We start from the raw sequence: 14848 nt of genomic DNA on the forward strand, positions 1-14848 counted from the left end.
GTTGATGTTTTAAACTACTGTTCTAACCGATTCCTTGTAAACTTCTTTCTCTTCCGTCCTTTAAAGATTGAAGCTATGATTATTCCAAGATCCACATGTTGTTTTTCTTTTTTTCCACTCAAAGTTTCACAGTGAATATCAGTATGTTGTGTTTCCCTGAAGCTCAGTTCACAACCAGCTCCTCTGCACTCTCAACAAGTCTGATCTCATTAAAATGAATACAAATGTTTGATTTCTCTTTCTTAATGTGATTTTCCCATCATGTCTGAAAATGAAATGGCTAGTCATGGACAGATGGTTATACCCTCATGCAATAAAGAGGATGGATGTTGTGTCATGTCCTGAGTTCGAAAATGTTGAGCAATGGAACAAACCAACAGAGGCCCAGAAGAGTTCAGTCAAACAATGATTTATTGAGTACACGCGTGGGAAGATGTATACTGCAACACCAGCATCGATCTTTTCCAAACAGCTCAATTCAGAATGGTTTCATTCATCAGGGTTACGCCCCTTCATGCGTCACAAATGAACATAATATTCATCAGTTACAGTAAATGGTCAATTTTAAACCCCTAAAATTATACAAAGAAGTTCCTTTTTCTATCACATACAAGGCAAGAAGTTGCAAGCCTAGATGGTCCCTGAGGGCTTGTCCTTTTCTTGACTTGTCGTCTGTCACCTGTTACTAGGCAAGCTCAAATGCAGTTAGAAGCAAAATGTATCTCAGGCCTTTGGCCTGGAATCAATACTGTCATGTGTGTTTGTAAGCGTGCATGCTATTTATCCTTCTATTGCTCCAAGTCCCCCACAATATATCGATTGAGACATCGCGCTCATCGAAGCTTATAACCTTAAATGGACTGAACATCAACTCTCTATAAGCACAATCATGCAATGTATATATGCGATGATTATAGCTGCACCTGTAATGAAAAGGTTAATATGGTGACAAACATCTCAATGCAGTATCAATGCTGCAGGTTATATTATTAATGCAATGTTAATATCATCTTTCATCTTTAGTAGGCTTGATTACTGTAACAGCATCTTTACAGGTCTACCTAAAAAATCAGTCAGACAACTACAGCTCATTCAGAACTCTTCTGCTCGAGTCCTCACTAAGACCAAAAAAGTGGACCACATCAGTCCAGCTCTGAGGTCTTTACACTGGCTGCCTGTCCGTCAGAGAATAGACTTTAAAGTTCTGATGCTGGTCTATAAAGCTCTGAATGGTTTAGGACCAAAATACATCAGTGACCTCCTGACCCAGTATGAACCTTCCAGATCCCTCAGGTCATCTGGATCCGGTCTTTTATCAGTAACCAGAGTCAGAACCAGACACGGAGAAGCTACATTTAGCTTTTATGCTCCTTATATCTGGAACAAACTCCCAGAAAGCCTCAGATCAGCTGAAACACTCAGTTTATTTAAATCCAGGTTGAAGACTCACTTATTCTCAGCTGCATTTAAATAAAGCACCAAATCTGCACTTAAGCTTAAATTTCAAAACTTACATTTTAACTACTGATTTTATCTACTGTTCTGATTTTATCTGTTTTGATTTTATATACTGTTTTGTTTGTTTGTTTGTTTGTTAGTTAGTTAATTAGTCAGTTTATTTGTTTGCTTGTTTTAATAAATTTTAAATCGTGCTTTTTGTTTTTGTTTCTAATGTCTCTGTAAAGCACTTTGAATCACCTTGTTGTTGAATTGCACTATACAAATAAACTTGCCTTGCCTTGCCTTGCCTTAATAATGCCGGTTATATTGTAGCAGTAAAATAATTTATTTTATTTCCACATTCCCTCTCTTGAGCTTTCAGAGCTTTTAGAAAGCTCACCACACCTCGTGTTGTGTCACTCCTTGGTCCATTCGGCCGCCTCTAACTCCATTAATGGCATCATGGCCACCGGAACCACCGTTCCGGGTTCCACTGCCCTTGCTCTGACCCTCTCTAGCATTCCTCTGGCGCAAGGAATGAGACAACAACCTCAGGTGACCAGTATTCCTAAAAAAGCAGCAATAGAAAGCATGGCAGCCATAAAAAACCCCTCCAAACACGGTGTGCTCTGCAACATATAGACAATAAAACACACTGCCATGGTCAATATTATTGCCTATAATAAACATGTGGTTATAAGGAACATTTTAATAATTTTTTTTGTCATTACCTATCACTGATTTGTGTGTTTGCATTATGTTGTGTTAATTTTGGGCGTTACCATAAAATGTTGCTCCTTTTTATTTATTATTATTTATATATTTTGAACTCTCAATTTGTTACCATTCCTTTCCGCTGGCGTGGCGATTTTCTGCGATGCTCCCCTTCTTGCTTTGGCCTTCCAGGTGGACTACTGGTCGGCCCGTTGCACAGGTGAGAGGATTTATTCTGCCTCTTTTTATTTCCACCTGTGTTGGGTGGAGATGGCTGTTCCTCCACCTGCCTTCCCATCAACAGCTTGTATGGCGTGAAACCTGTGGATTGATTAACAGAACATCTTATAGTCATTAAAACAATTGTCAGGGCTGCAACCCAATTTAAGCCCCATCTGTGAACAGATTTTAGATAATTTGTTTTTCAAATTTAGTTTCATTCTCTCTACTTTCCCTTGAGATTGAGGATGATACACTGTCCCAAGCTTACGTTGTACTCCCAACATCCTCTACACCTCCTTCTTTTTAGGCTCCTCGGTGCTGCCACACCCCCTTTTCCTCTGGGGACGGCTCCTCCTGGGCCTGTCTGGCTTCCTCCCGCACATTGGTGCTTGATTCCTCTTCAGCAGTTACCTGCAGCATCTGCCTTCGTCCTTTGTAACCTGCTGCTTCCTTGGCGGCTTCATCCACTTTCTGATTTCCCTTTGCCACCGTGGTGGTTTCTTGAGAGTGTCCTTTGCATTTTATGATACTCACCTCGTCCAGGTCATCCAGGGCCTTTTCCAGTTCCTCCATTTCTTTCTTGTGGCAAATGTGAGCATTTCCTGCCGTTCTGAACCCCGCTGTTTTCCATTGAGCAAGCTGTTCACTCTCTTACCCTTTGCATCTAAAACTTTACTCAACCTCTTGTTGTGTCAGAGGTGTCATAGTGAATACTTGTGAGTTCACGTATGCCACTACACTGTGTGTGGTCAGCACTTTTAGTGGATGTTCTCTCACTATGTGTGCTGTTTTCTGGATTATTTTTGCTACCCCAGCCGCGTGTTGTGTCTGAATTCAGTCTTATGCTGACATACATGAGTACTGTACTCCCACCCCCTTTTTTCTGAAACAACACACCGTTTACAATTCCGTGTGTTTCAGAAACATCTAAGTAGATAGGTTCATTATAATTAGGTGTGGCCAGTTTAGTGGCTCTTGACAGTTCTTATTTTAGTGAAATGAACGGCGTTTCTGTTGCAGACGTCCAAGGCAGTTCACTCTTAAGGTTTCGAACGCCCATTTTTGATTAGGTCCCGCAATTGGGCCATTGTGCGTGTATAGTTCGGAATGAACTGTCTGCTGTAACCCGTCAACCCAAGAAAAGAAAGGGGTTCCTTCACTGTTCTTGGCTTAGGGTGTGTCAGAATTTGGTCTCTGTGTGTGTTCAGTAATCCCACTTATTTGTGTTCGATTACACGGCCAAGAAATGTTACTTCTGGTCGGACCAACTACAGTTTTTCTTTACTTACTTTCAAGCCACATTCTGCCAGTCTTTTCAGCACTACAAGCGATGCTTCCGTACAGGCCGCTGCCGACGGGGCTGCAATGACTAGGTCATCAACATACTGTATCAGTGTACACCCCTCAGGCAACTGACAAGGTGACAGGGCCTCCTTGAGCACCTGATTGAAAACGCCTGGGGAGACAAAAGAATGCGTTAGCAAAGTGAATGCATGTCAACCACTTTTGGTCCAATGTAATGGCTGTTAGAGCCGTGTGCGGGTTAGGTACGGGCACAGTGTCAGTACATAGCATGGCGTTAATGGCCCTTAGGTCATGTGCCATCCGGTACTTCCCTGTCCCATGTCTTTCCACCGGCAAAATTGGTGTGTTCCAAAATGATTGTCAGGGCTCAAGTACTCCTATTTTTAGCAGCCCTTCAATGGTTTCTGTAAGGTTTGTGTCTGTACTTTGGTCTATAAATTGGTGTTTCTGACTGGAGCTGGAACAGCACAGGCGAACAGATAACCAGACCAACGTCCATGGGTCCTCTAGACTACAAAGTGTCAGGCAGCTTTGAGAGCTCAGCAACTGCATCAGTATGATCAGTTCTCACTCTGCCATGTATTCTGGAGATTTCTTGATGTTCTAAAATCACCACGTCGTTAGACAGACAGGTGATACGGTACGTTTTGCAGGTTGGTGCGTACCAGACATTTGGAATTTGTGTGGACTGCCACCAAGCCTTATCGAGCGCCCGCCTGACCATTGATCCCATTTCCTTCGCCTGATGACCCTCATTGCTCGCCAATGTAATGTTTGGGGCCGAATCAGACCCCATGTTGCACCAAGACAGTTGTTCATCTGTTAATTTGACTGCCGCGGCCACACCTTCTGGCCCTGCATGGATATTATGTGAACGCACATGCTGTCTGTGTTGAGCGCTCAGTGGATCTGCGCTCGACAGTGCAGCCTAGGCGGAGTAGTCGAATGCAGATTCACTGAGCGCAGGGCAAGCTGGCGAGACAGAAGTTAAGCTCTCCTTGCAAAATGGCAAATTGAACCTCTCCCACCCTCATTCAGATGTGGGGTTTGAAACTATTTTGGTTTTCATGTGACTTATAACCCTGAAGATAAGCGCTAAAGTGAAACAGTATGTTGGATGTGCCACGCAATGCTCAATTACATTGGTGGGAACTAGTGTGTTAGCGCAGTTAGCTCGTTAACGTGTTGGCCGTCCAGCCCCACGCACAGGGCGATCCGGGGCAGCTCGGTAACGGAGATTTGCCGTGTTGTGGCGTTAACGTCATTTCAATGAGATTAACGCTGGCAGCACTAGTGGGAACACAACGAATATGACTGCACATTTACTCCGACATCATCCTAGTGCAAAGACAAGTGGAAGCAGACCAAAACAACAAGCACGCATGCTACAAACTTTACCCGAGTCATCTAGACAGCCGTTAGCACATGATTCTCCTTATGGGGACCTGATATGTTTAATATGCTGCTGAGAATATAGCCCAGAAGAAGCGTATAGTAGAGCTTTTATTTTGGAAAGAGCCATTTCTCTGTAATAAACTCTCTTTTCCAAAGATGAGTGATTCCTCAATCAGGAAGATACAGGGCTCGCAAAATCGCTAGCCCGACGTCCCGGGGCTAGCGATTTTTCCAGTCGGGCTACCAAAATCTATCTCTGCCCTGCCCGTCGGGCTATTGTAGGAAGGAAAAATATATGTCAATGCTTTTGCATTCTTTCGGAAATGTAGCTGGGTAATTATGTCATTGGCATCAGTGCGCCACTGTCAATATGTGACATATTGAAATCGCGTTTGAATTTGCGCTTGTTTTTTGCTTTCACTTTGCAATCGCGCGAACTGTGTGTAGAGAGCGACAGTACTGATTGGTGGGTGACGATAATTTGCGCACCAATTCCTCTGACATCGTCTTATCAATCGTTAGCTTACTATTCAAACATGACAAGTGAAATATCCCGCAGCAAGCTTAAACATGTGAGAGGTTGATCGCGCAGAGGATCGCTGAGCGTTATGTGAGTGCCTGTGTAAAAGCAGCAGGATATATATTTTAGTTCTGCTGAGCCAAATTACACAGGCCAGGGTGAAGAAGTGACAGCCAAAGAAAAGCTTACCACAAAACGGAAAAGTTATGACAAATCAGACTATGAGGCAAAAAGAAAGTGCAGCTTTATGGTTTCACGGACAAAAGAATTTCGGTGGCTGCAATATGACAAGCTAAATAATAACCAGGGGTGCACATAAGTGGTCCGCAGGTGCGCATTCGCTGTCAAAATAAAAAACGCGCACAAGATAAGAAGTTGCAACGCGTGTTTGCGTACATGAGATTTTCTGGAGCGGGACAGACGTTTGTTTAGAACTCTTAAAAATGTCGAAGAAGCTCCTTTAAGCAATTACTTGTTTTCCTCCACCTCCAAAGAAATGTCAGATGGAGTCCGAACCACAAAAGAAGCACGTATTCTCGGAAAAGTGGTTGCAGGAGGTGAGCTGGCAGTGGTGGTGCAGAATGTGCCGTGAAAATCCCGCTCTAGTGGACAAAACCAGTGCCTTTTATATGGACACAAACGCGCGTTGCAACTTCTTATCTGGTGCGCGTCTTTTATTTTGACAGCGAATGCGCACATGCGGACCACTTATGTGCACCCGTGTAAATAACATAATGTTCTGCTGGGTGTGTTGTTGGTTTTCCCTCGATTTCTGAGTCGACAAGCGCCTTTGTTACTGGGACCAGTCATTTTAGGAAAAGCCCCCATTAGAACCCATGAGAAATGCAAGAAATGCATTATTGCTCAGTCTGCAATATCTTTCCCAGAACAAACACCGATTGCAAATAACATACTAAAAATAAACCTGAAAAATCTGTTTAGAACAGCGTACTATGTTGCAAAGAGTGAACTACCACTGGCACAATTTAGCAGTCTTTGCAAACTTCAAAAAGCAAATGGCCTAGATCTTGGTTCCACTTGCCTCTTACCCGTGAATTCAATGGAAATTTCAAATTCAGGATCTGACACAGACTGATTCATGTTCTAAACAGTTCTTACAAGTTCATAGAAATTTCTGTTCAATTAGAACCAAGTATTTGACTTGATGACTGTGATTTTTATACAATGTTGTAATTTGTTTTTCAAAAAGTTTTTGATTAATGTTTTGTTTCCTTTACAATATTATACTTTAATGTATAATATTGTAAAGGAAACAATACAGGAAACAAAACATCAATCAAAAAATTGCTCTCTTTTGTATTCGGGCTACTTAAGTTTATTTTTGGGCTACCAAAAACTGAAGAGTCCCTGCCCGAAGGGCTACCAGGGACTTTCAAATTTTGCGAGCCCTGAGATATATTTATTTTTTTTATTACTTTTTTGTTTCAGCAACATAAATTTAAAAACTGTACTTTTGAGTTAAAATATATATTTATAATTTTAATAAATGACAAATTATAAAGGCATGAACATTTTCTTTGTATCGAAAAAATATCGAACCGTAAAGTATCAAACCAAACCGAACCGTGAATTTTGTGTATCGTTTCACCCCTAATATATATATATATATATATACAGTGGGGCAAAAAAGTATTTAGTCAGCCACCGATTGTGCAAGTTCCCCCACTTAAAATGATGACAGAGGTCAGTAATTTGCACCAGAGGTACACTTCAACTGTGAGAGACAGAATGTGAAAAAAAAATCCATGAACTCACATGGTAGGATTTGTAAAGAATTTATTCGTAAATCAGGGTGGAAAATAAGTATTTGGTCACCTCAAACAAGGAAAATCCCTGGCTCTCACAGACCTGTAACGTCTTCTGTAAGAAGCTTTTCTGTCCCCCACTCGTTACCTGTATGAATGGCACCTGTTTGACCTCATCATCTGTATAAAAGACACCTGTCCACAGCCTCAACCAGTCAGACTCCAAACTCCGCCATGGCCAAGACCAAAGAGCTTTCGAAGGACACCAGGAAAAGAATTGTAGACCTGCACCAGACTGGGAAGAGTGAATCTACAATAGGCAAGCAGCTTGGTGTGAAAAAATCAACTGTGGGAGCAATCATCAGAAAATGGAAGACATACAAGACCACTGATAATCTCCCTCGATCTGGGGCTCCACGCAAGATCTCATCCCGTGGGGTCAAAATGATCATGAGAACGGTGAGCAAAGATCCCAGAACCACACGGGGGGACCGGGTGAATGACCTGCAGAGAGCTGGGACCAAAGTAACAAAGGTCACCATCAGTAACACACTACAACGGCAGGGAATCAAATCCCGCAGTGCCAGACGTGTTCCGCTGCTGAAGCCAGTGCATGTCCAGGCCCGTCTGAAGTTTGCCAGAGAGCACATGGATGATACAGCAGAGGATTGGGAGAATGTCATGTGGTCAGAAGAAACCAAAGTAGAACTTTTTGGTATAAACTCAACTCGTCGTGTTTGGAGGAAGAAGAATACTGAGTTGCATCCCAAGAACACCATACCTACTGTGAAGCATGGGGGTGGAAACATCATGCTATGGGGCTGTTTTTCTGCCAAGGGGACAGGACGACTGATCCGTGTTAAGGACAGAATGAATGGGGCCAAGTATCGTGAGATTTTGAGCCAAAACCTCCTTCCATCAGTGAGAACTTTGAAGATGAAACGAGGCTGGGTCTTCCAACATGACAATGATCCAAAACACACCGCCCGGGCAACAAAGGAGTGGCTCCGTAAGAAGCATTTGAAAGTCCTGGAGTGGCCTAGCCAGTCTCCAGACCTCAACCCCATAGAAAATCTGTGGCGGGAGTTGAAAGTCCGTGTTGCTCGGCGACAGCCCCAAAACATCACTGCTCTTGAGAAGATCTGCATGGAGGAATGGGCCAAAATACCAGCTACTGTGTGTGCAAACCTGGTAAAGACCTATAGTAAACGTTTGACCTCTGTTATTGCCAACAAAGGTTATGTTACAAAGTATTGAGTTGTATTTTTGTTATTGACCAAATACTTATTTTCCACCCTGATTTACGAATAAATTCTTTACAAATCCTACCATGTGAATTCATGGATTTTTTTTTCACATTCTGTCTCTCACAGTTGAAGTGTACCTCTGGTGCAAATTACTGACCTCTGTCATCATTTTAAGTGGGGGAACTTGCACAATCGGTGGCTGACTAAATACTTTTTTGCCCCACTGTATATATATATATATAAGCTCTGACTTGTATTATGAGTATGAGGTCTGGTAGCTGCAAAGTTGTATTTTTTAAATGCAGCCAGTGCGCTTTTAAACAAACATTTCAAACTATTTACAAAACAATCACGTGTTCTGCATTAAATTTGATTTAATGGCACAAAATTATTTGTGCCACTCCAAAAAATAATTTCTGTCCACTATGAGATAAAGGAGAACAACAGCCTGATACCTGCAGGCCTGACAACAGGAGATGTATCACTCCTGTAACACCTGTAACATTCAGCAGTCACCTCATTGTTCTGACACACACAACAAAACTATTGACTACACTACACACTCATTTCACAAGATTTGCGCTAAATGTCTCAAATCTCTCACATCTCAAAACACCGCCGTCACTCCTTAAACTTCTCCCCGTTTCTTAACAACTAGATGCCACGTTGCCATATCATTTTTTGATTGGTTGACATAGACGAATATGAAAGGGTGGGGTTTATTGGTTTTGTTTTTGCTCGCAGGTGGCTTTCAAGCGTTTTCCTTATAAAACGATATAAACAACAATAGTATTCAGGAAGAAAACCAAACATTGCATATATTTTTATTATAACTCTGGTTTTACGTGGCCTATCAACACAAAATCAAAACTGGTATAAAGTCCACACTTTTTCCATCAATTGTTCCATCTCTCCTGCTCACATCTCCAATGGTTGTACACATTGTCATTAACTTTGCTTCACTCCTCATCAGCCATCAGCCATGCTAGCTAAAACACCGGTGTCGGCACATAAGGACGCTATCGTAGCCTGTCAACCACGTTGATTAGCTGCGTATATACGAATGTGAATCGCATTATTGGCTGGACTATGGGATAAGGTGGCATCGTTCTAATCCCATATGGGAGCAGCCAGTCACTTACTGTCTAACACTGCAAAACAGAACTGTTGAAGTATTTATTTTAATTTCAATTCAGGTTTGATTTTTTTGTGCGCAACACAGATTTTCTGTGCGCAGAGACCATGCCAGCAGTGCGCAATTGCGCATGTGCGCAGCTTAGAGGGAACATTGGTCCCCAGGCGCGGGAGATGTGTTCCTCCTGGCAGAGTAACAGTTAGTCCATCTGCAGAGCACATTATAGTGGCTCCCAATTTGATGAGCAGGTCTCTGCCCATCCGATTCACAGGCACTTGTCGAAAGACCACATATCTGTGCTTCAAAGTCTGTTTGCCCAGCTTGGTCAGAGCAGGGTCTGTGAGTGGCAGAGTCATTGGAACCCCAGAGAAACCTACCACACTCACCGTGTGTTTGGAGAGTTTTGCACTGTTTGTTGTCATTCTCAGTGTCGAGTAAGTTGCCCCAGTGTCCACCAGGAAGGTCAATTCAGCACCTTCTACAGTCATTGACAACATGGGATCTGCCATCCCCATGTTGCCTGGTCTCTGTCGGTTCCATCAGTACTGCTCCTCCCAGCCCCAATCAGCCACTTGATACTTGGGGATTGGCGCTGCGCTTTGGTTAGGAGCTTGATGTCCTCTGATGGGTTTAGATTTTATTATTGTCATTTGTATTAGGAATTATTTAACCATATATGCTTAGAGGTGTATAATCGATTGTGTAGTGATAGGATGTAGTGTGATCCTTAGGAGTTTGCAAAGCCTTTCTGTGCATTCCAGAGTGCTCTGGCATTCACACCCACATCCTGGGAGCATGGGAGAGGTCGTAACTTGTTTTATTGTTTTATGGCAGAATAAACATATCTATGTCAGTTTTAGTCTAAGTGCCTTTTGTTTAGATGAACTGATGGACTTCCAGACAAGCAACCCTAACCCTTTATGGGGTCACACTCTTACCCCCCCCACCCCCACCCCCACACACACACGCACACACACTTACACAGTATTCTTTGTTCATATGTATACCTATGTAAGATGTTATATGTTAATGACCCTATGCATATTCATGTAACCACAATAAAAGGAGTGCTATGGGGAACCTGGCTGAGACTCTGACGGAGGTCAAGTGGGTGGAACGACACTTGGCTCCAGGCAGGTCTCCCTCATGCATGAGTAACACAAAGAACTTTGCCTACTTGTGTCTTTATTTTGCTGTGTAGTAAATTGTCCTGAACGTTCCAGCGAATAGGTTCAAACTACAAACCTATCATCCTCCTCTGTAGACAGCTCTGCCTCTGGGAGCTCCACGTGCCTGGGGTCGGTAGTCTTGCTGTTCCGGGCTTTGGGCTGGTTCAGGACATTCCCGAGCCCAATGTCCTTCACCTCCGCATCTCAAACAGGTATTCCAAGATGGTTTTCTGGGATTCCCCGAACCACGAGCCATCGGTCCTCCCCTTCCGTATCCACCACGCCCTCTCTGCGAATAAGCCGTTCCCCAATCCCCTTCCAATCTTCTCTGCCTTGGTGCATTCACGGGCCAGCAGTCATCAGGATTAAGGTTTGGATCAAGATCTGGCCATTCAGGCACGGGACCAAACACCGGCCTTGCCACCATCATTGTTTTGTTTGGTTCTTTCATCTCCTTTTTCTTAGAATTGTGCTTTTCACGAGCTTCTTTCAGCTGTAATTTCAGCAGTTGTGCCTGTGCCTCTTCTATCTCTTTTTTCTGTTTGTTTGCGACGTCCTGCTCCAGCTGCAGTCTGTGCACCATGTGTCTCTCCCACTGAGTAGAGTCTGCCACTGCAACCGACCCCAAATTTGGTGTCACATATTTTTCACGGACTGCATCAGCTAGCTTGTCTTCTACTCTGTTATATGGAATGTCATTTGGGTAGGCTATGGTTTTAGCAATTGTCTCCACGTCTGCTAATCCTCCCCCTAACATACATCTTCCACCAATTCCGCGGAAGTCACCATTGGCTAATTCTTCCCCTTCAGTTAAGGTCCTTAACTTCCTTAACCAAGCTGCTCCTCCCTCTGTTATAGGTGGAAGCTGTTTAACCAGCGCCTCCAAATCCCTAATCTTGTATGCTCGATAAACTGGTTCTTGCTTTGTGCCAATCATTAAGGGCATCTCAAGTTCTGAATAATCTGAGCTGTTCTTGAAGTGCACGCCCTTTTCTTCAATCTTCATCAGGTCACATCCTCTGTCGTCTTTTAACATCGACTGCCGTTTTTATAGCCCAGATTTTGTCTTGTCCCTGTTGACCAGCTTTTGTTTTGTTTTGTCCATGCGAGGCACAATTTTCTGTGAGCGCAATTTCCTTCCTGCCATGTTGGTGTCAGGTCGGTTGTCACCACCATCCACACTATCTGGCTCGTCTTCTTCTGATATCTCGTCCTCTTCTTCCAAAACAGCCTTTAATACTTTCTCCTCTACTTTGATTACTCTTTCTAGGATGCCTGCAAGAGCGTGTTTATCGGCCTGAGCGTATGGTCTGGCAGTGTCTCTCCTCACCTCTGACGAGGTGGGGACTAAGATCAAAGGTACTGCTAGCTGCGCACGGGCAAGCTCCAGTTCCTCCTTTTTTGCAGACAGAGTTTGTATCTGTCCTGCTAGCTTCTTGTTTTCCTGTTGCAGAGACTTCAGCATGTTCACTGCGTCTCCTTTCACCTCCTTTTCATTGTTAGGCTCAGTTTTCTCCAGGTCCTCTTTCATCCAGAGGAAGCTATCCCCTGGCACATGATCCTAAATCTGCAACACTTCCCATGGTTTTCTCTCAATGTTTTCATTTCTGCTTTGGTTTTTCTGTTCACTGAATGGCCCAGTGTTTCTTCATGTAGTTGTTTGAGTTTCTTTTCAGACTTTTCACCTTCATGCAAGGGTTCTCTGTCTTCCAAAGTTTTTTGTTGAGCCTCACACAATCTTTCCACATATTCTTTCATCGCTCGACACTCCTTCCCTGCTGCTTTTGTTGTTCCAGGGCAAGCCATATTGATGGCCTTCTCTAATTGTTCCACTTGATCCTTTAGTGGCTTATATGCGTTCTGTCCACTGGGTGTCGCACTTGAGCTGTCTGCCATTTTGTTTTCCTGCGCTTCACAAAATGGCTGCTGTTGACTCCACCCGCAAAGTTGCTCGACGACACTTCCCCGTTTGCTGTCAGAAGCAGTGTAGCTGCTCCAGCAATCACTTCCTCTTTTCACCCGGTATGTGAAGCACCCACCAAAACTGTTAAAATGTTTCTTTTCTACAGTTTATAAATTCACAAAACCAGCCACAGCAGCGCGCAAACAGCCACACACACAAAAAACACTCAATCTGTTTCCTCAGTACTATTTCCGTCAGAGAGATTGCTTCACCCAAGAAAGGGGAAGTAGGCCCCACGGCGTATGTGGCCTATGTAGCAGGAGAGAAATGTGTAAATATACGTCTCAGTCAACTCACAGTAAAGAAAAATCTCAAAATAAATGTTAACTATCTCACCATAGACAAAAAGCTCAAAATAAATCACACCAGCTATGTATATTACTTTAACAATCAATAGAAAATAAGTAAACCTACCCCTCTACTGGAAAAAGGGGAACTCGTACATGGCCCCAAACTGAAAGTAAAACAATTAAAATCTCTAATAAATTCTCCCATTACACACCAAAATAGTAAAATCAATCACACCAGCATTTATTACTGAAATTCTTGCCTGAACTTGCTATTCAAACAGAGATATTTGCTTTCAATGCCTCAAGTTTTAGGCCACAACCTCTGCAGTTTGCACAGTTCACTCACTATAGGCCCAGAAAATAAATCAGTTTATCAACATCCTCTTCAGCAGTTATTATTTTATTTCCACAGTCACTAGACAGCTGATCAGTATGTTTCACTCATTCATCTACACAAGGCATTTTGTAGTGGGTCTGTGAAGGTTCTCAGTCATCCAGGTCATCGTAGTCTAAGGAGCTTGGAAAGAAAATGGTCTGGACTTCTTCAAATTGCTTGAAGACGTTTCATCTCTCATCCGAGAAGCTTCTTCAGTTCTAGGGTCAAATAATGGAGAGTCCCAGATTTAAACCCTGTGGTAGTATCCCCCCAAAGAGGGACAAAAGGACCCCCTGGTGATCCTGTACCTAATCACATGAGCCAAGGTGTGAAAATAGTTGTAGGTCAAAATCAGCCAAGGTTTTGGGTGAGCTCATTGTGAAACCAAGCACCATGCTATCATGTGATTTCCTGAGGTCAAATGGCCAAGGATGTGAGTGGGCATTAAGGCGTCTGGGAAGGGATCTCAAAACTGGATTATAAATGGAAGACAGTTGGTGTGATGGCAGACAGAGGCCATTAATGTCCACTGTGAGTGACCATCTTTGAACAGAGGTGGTGGCTTACGACATCAACTATCTTATCTTATTGTATTTTAAGAAACACATTTGACATTGTCAACTAAAATGTTTATTTCTATTTCTTTTTTTTAACAGTAACGTTTCATTACATTCATTAGCTAACTACTGTAATATTCTGTTTGAACTCATAGTAATGGGATCATTTAATCATTAAATCATTTTTCATCAGGAGGAGGAGTGGACGCTAGCGCGTTTGGCTGCCGCTGCTCCCCTCTGTATACAGTTTATACTTACTGCTTAGTATAGTTACAAAAGTTTGTTTGTTTTTATTCTCTGAACCCACTGTCTGTCAGGTGAAGTGCTTCCCTGCCTGACCTGTTTGGCCATGTGCATTGGACACATTTACTGTCAGCTGTTAGCATCAGCTGTTAGCATCAGCTGTTAGCACCAGCTGTTAGCACCAGCTGTCAGCATCAGCTGCCAACCGCTGCGCTGTCTTCGGATAGGCGGTATTACATCATGACTACTGCTAAGGTGCTGCTCTTCCGGGCTCTTCTCGCTGGGTTTGTTCTGCAGTCCATACTCCGGCCCGTCTCCTCCACGCTGAGGTACTCGACATCAGAGCTACTCGACATCAGAGCTACTCTTTCTGCGCTTCCAGCACCTCTCGACCTTTCCACCGGCTTCACTGCTACACCCTGGCATCGCCTGGCGCCCGCGTCGAAAGTATGTCCACTGCGGATCCATACGGAATTACAGGATCGACAGCAGGAATTCGATACCAT

At 43.3% G+C, this 14848-nt stretch overlaps 1 protein-coding gene across 9 annotated transcripts in view; it reads right to left on the minus strand.

The window, feature by feature from the left end:
• Positions 1 to 14848, minus strand: part of LOC118456097 (protein NLRC3-like) — a 559092-nt gene that overhangs the window by 228517 nt on the left and 315727 nt on the right. The gene's annotated exons all lie outside the window — the stretch shown is intronic.

Source organism: Neolamprologus brichardi, chromosome 9 (genome assembly GCF_056152115.1).
Source record: "Neolamprologus brichardi isolate AB-2024 chromosome 9, ASM5615211v1, whole genome shotgun sequence".
NCBI classification, from domain to species: Eukaryota; Metazoa; Chordata; class Actinopteri; order Cichliformes; family Cichlidae; genus Neolamprologus; species Neolamprologus brichardi.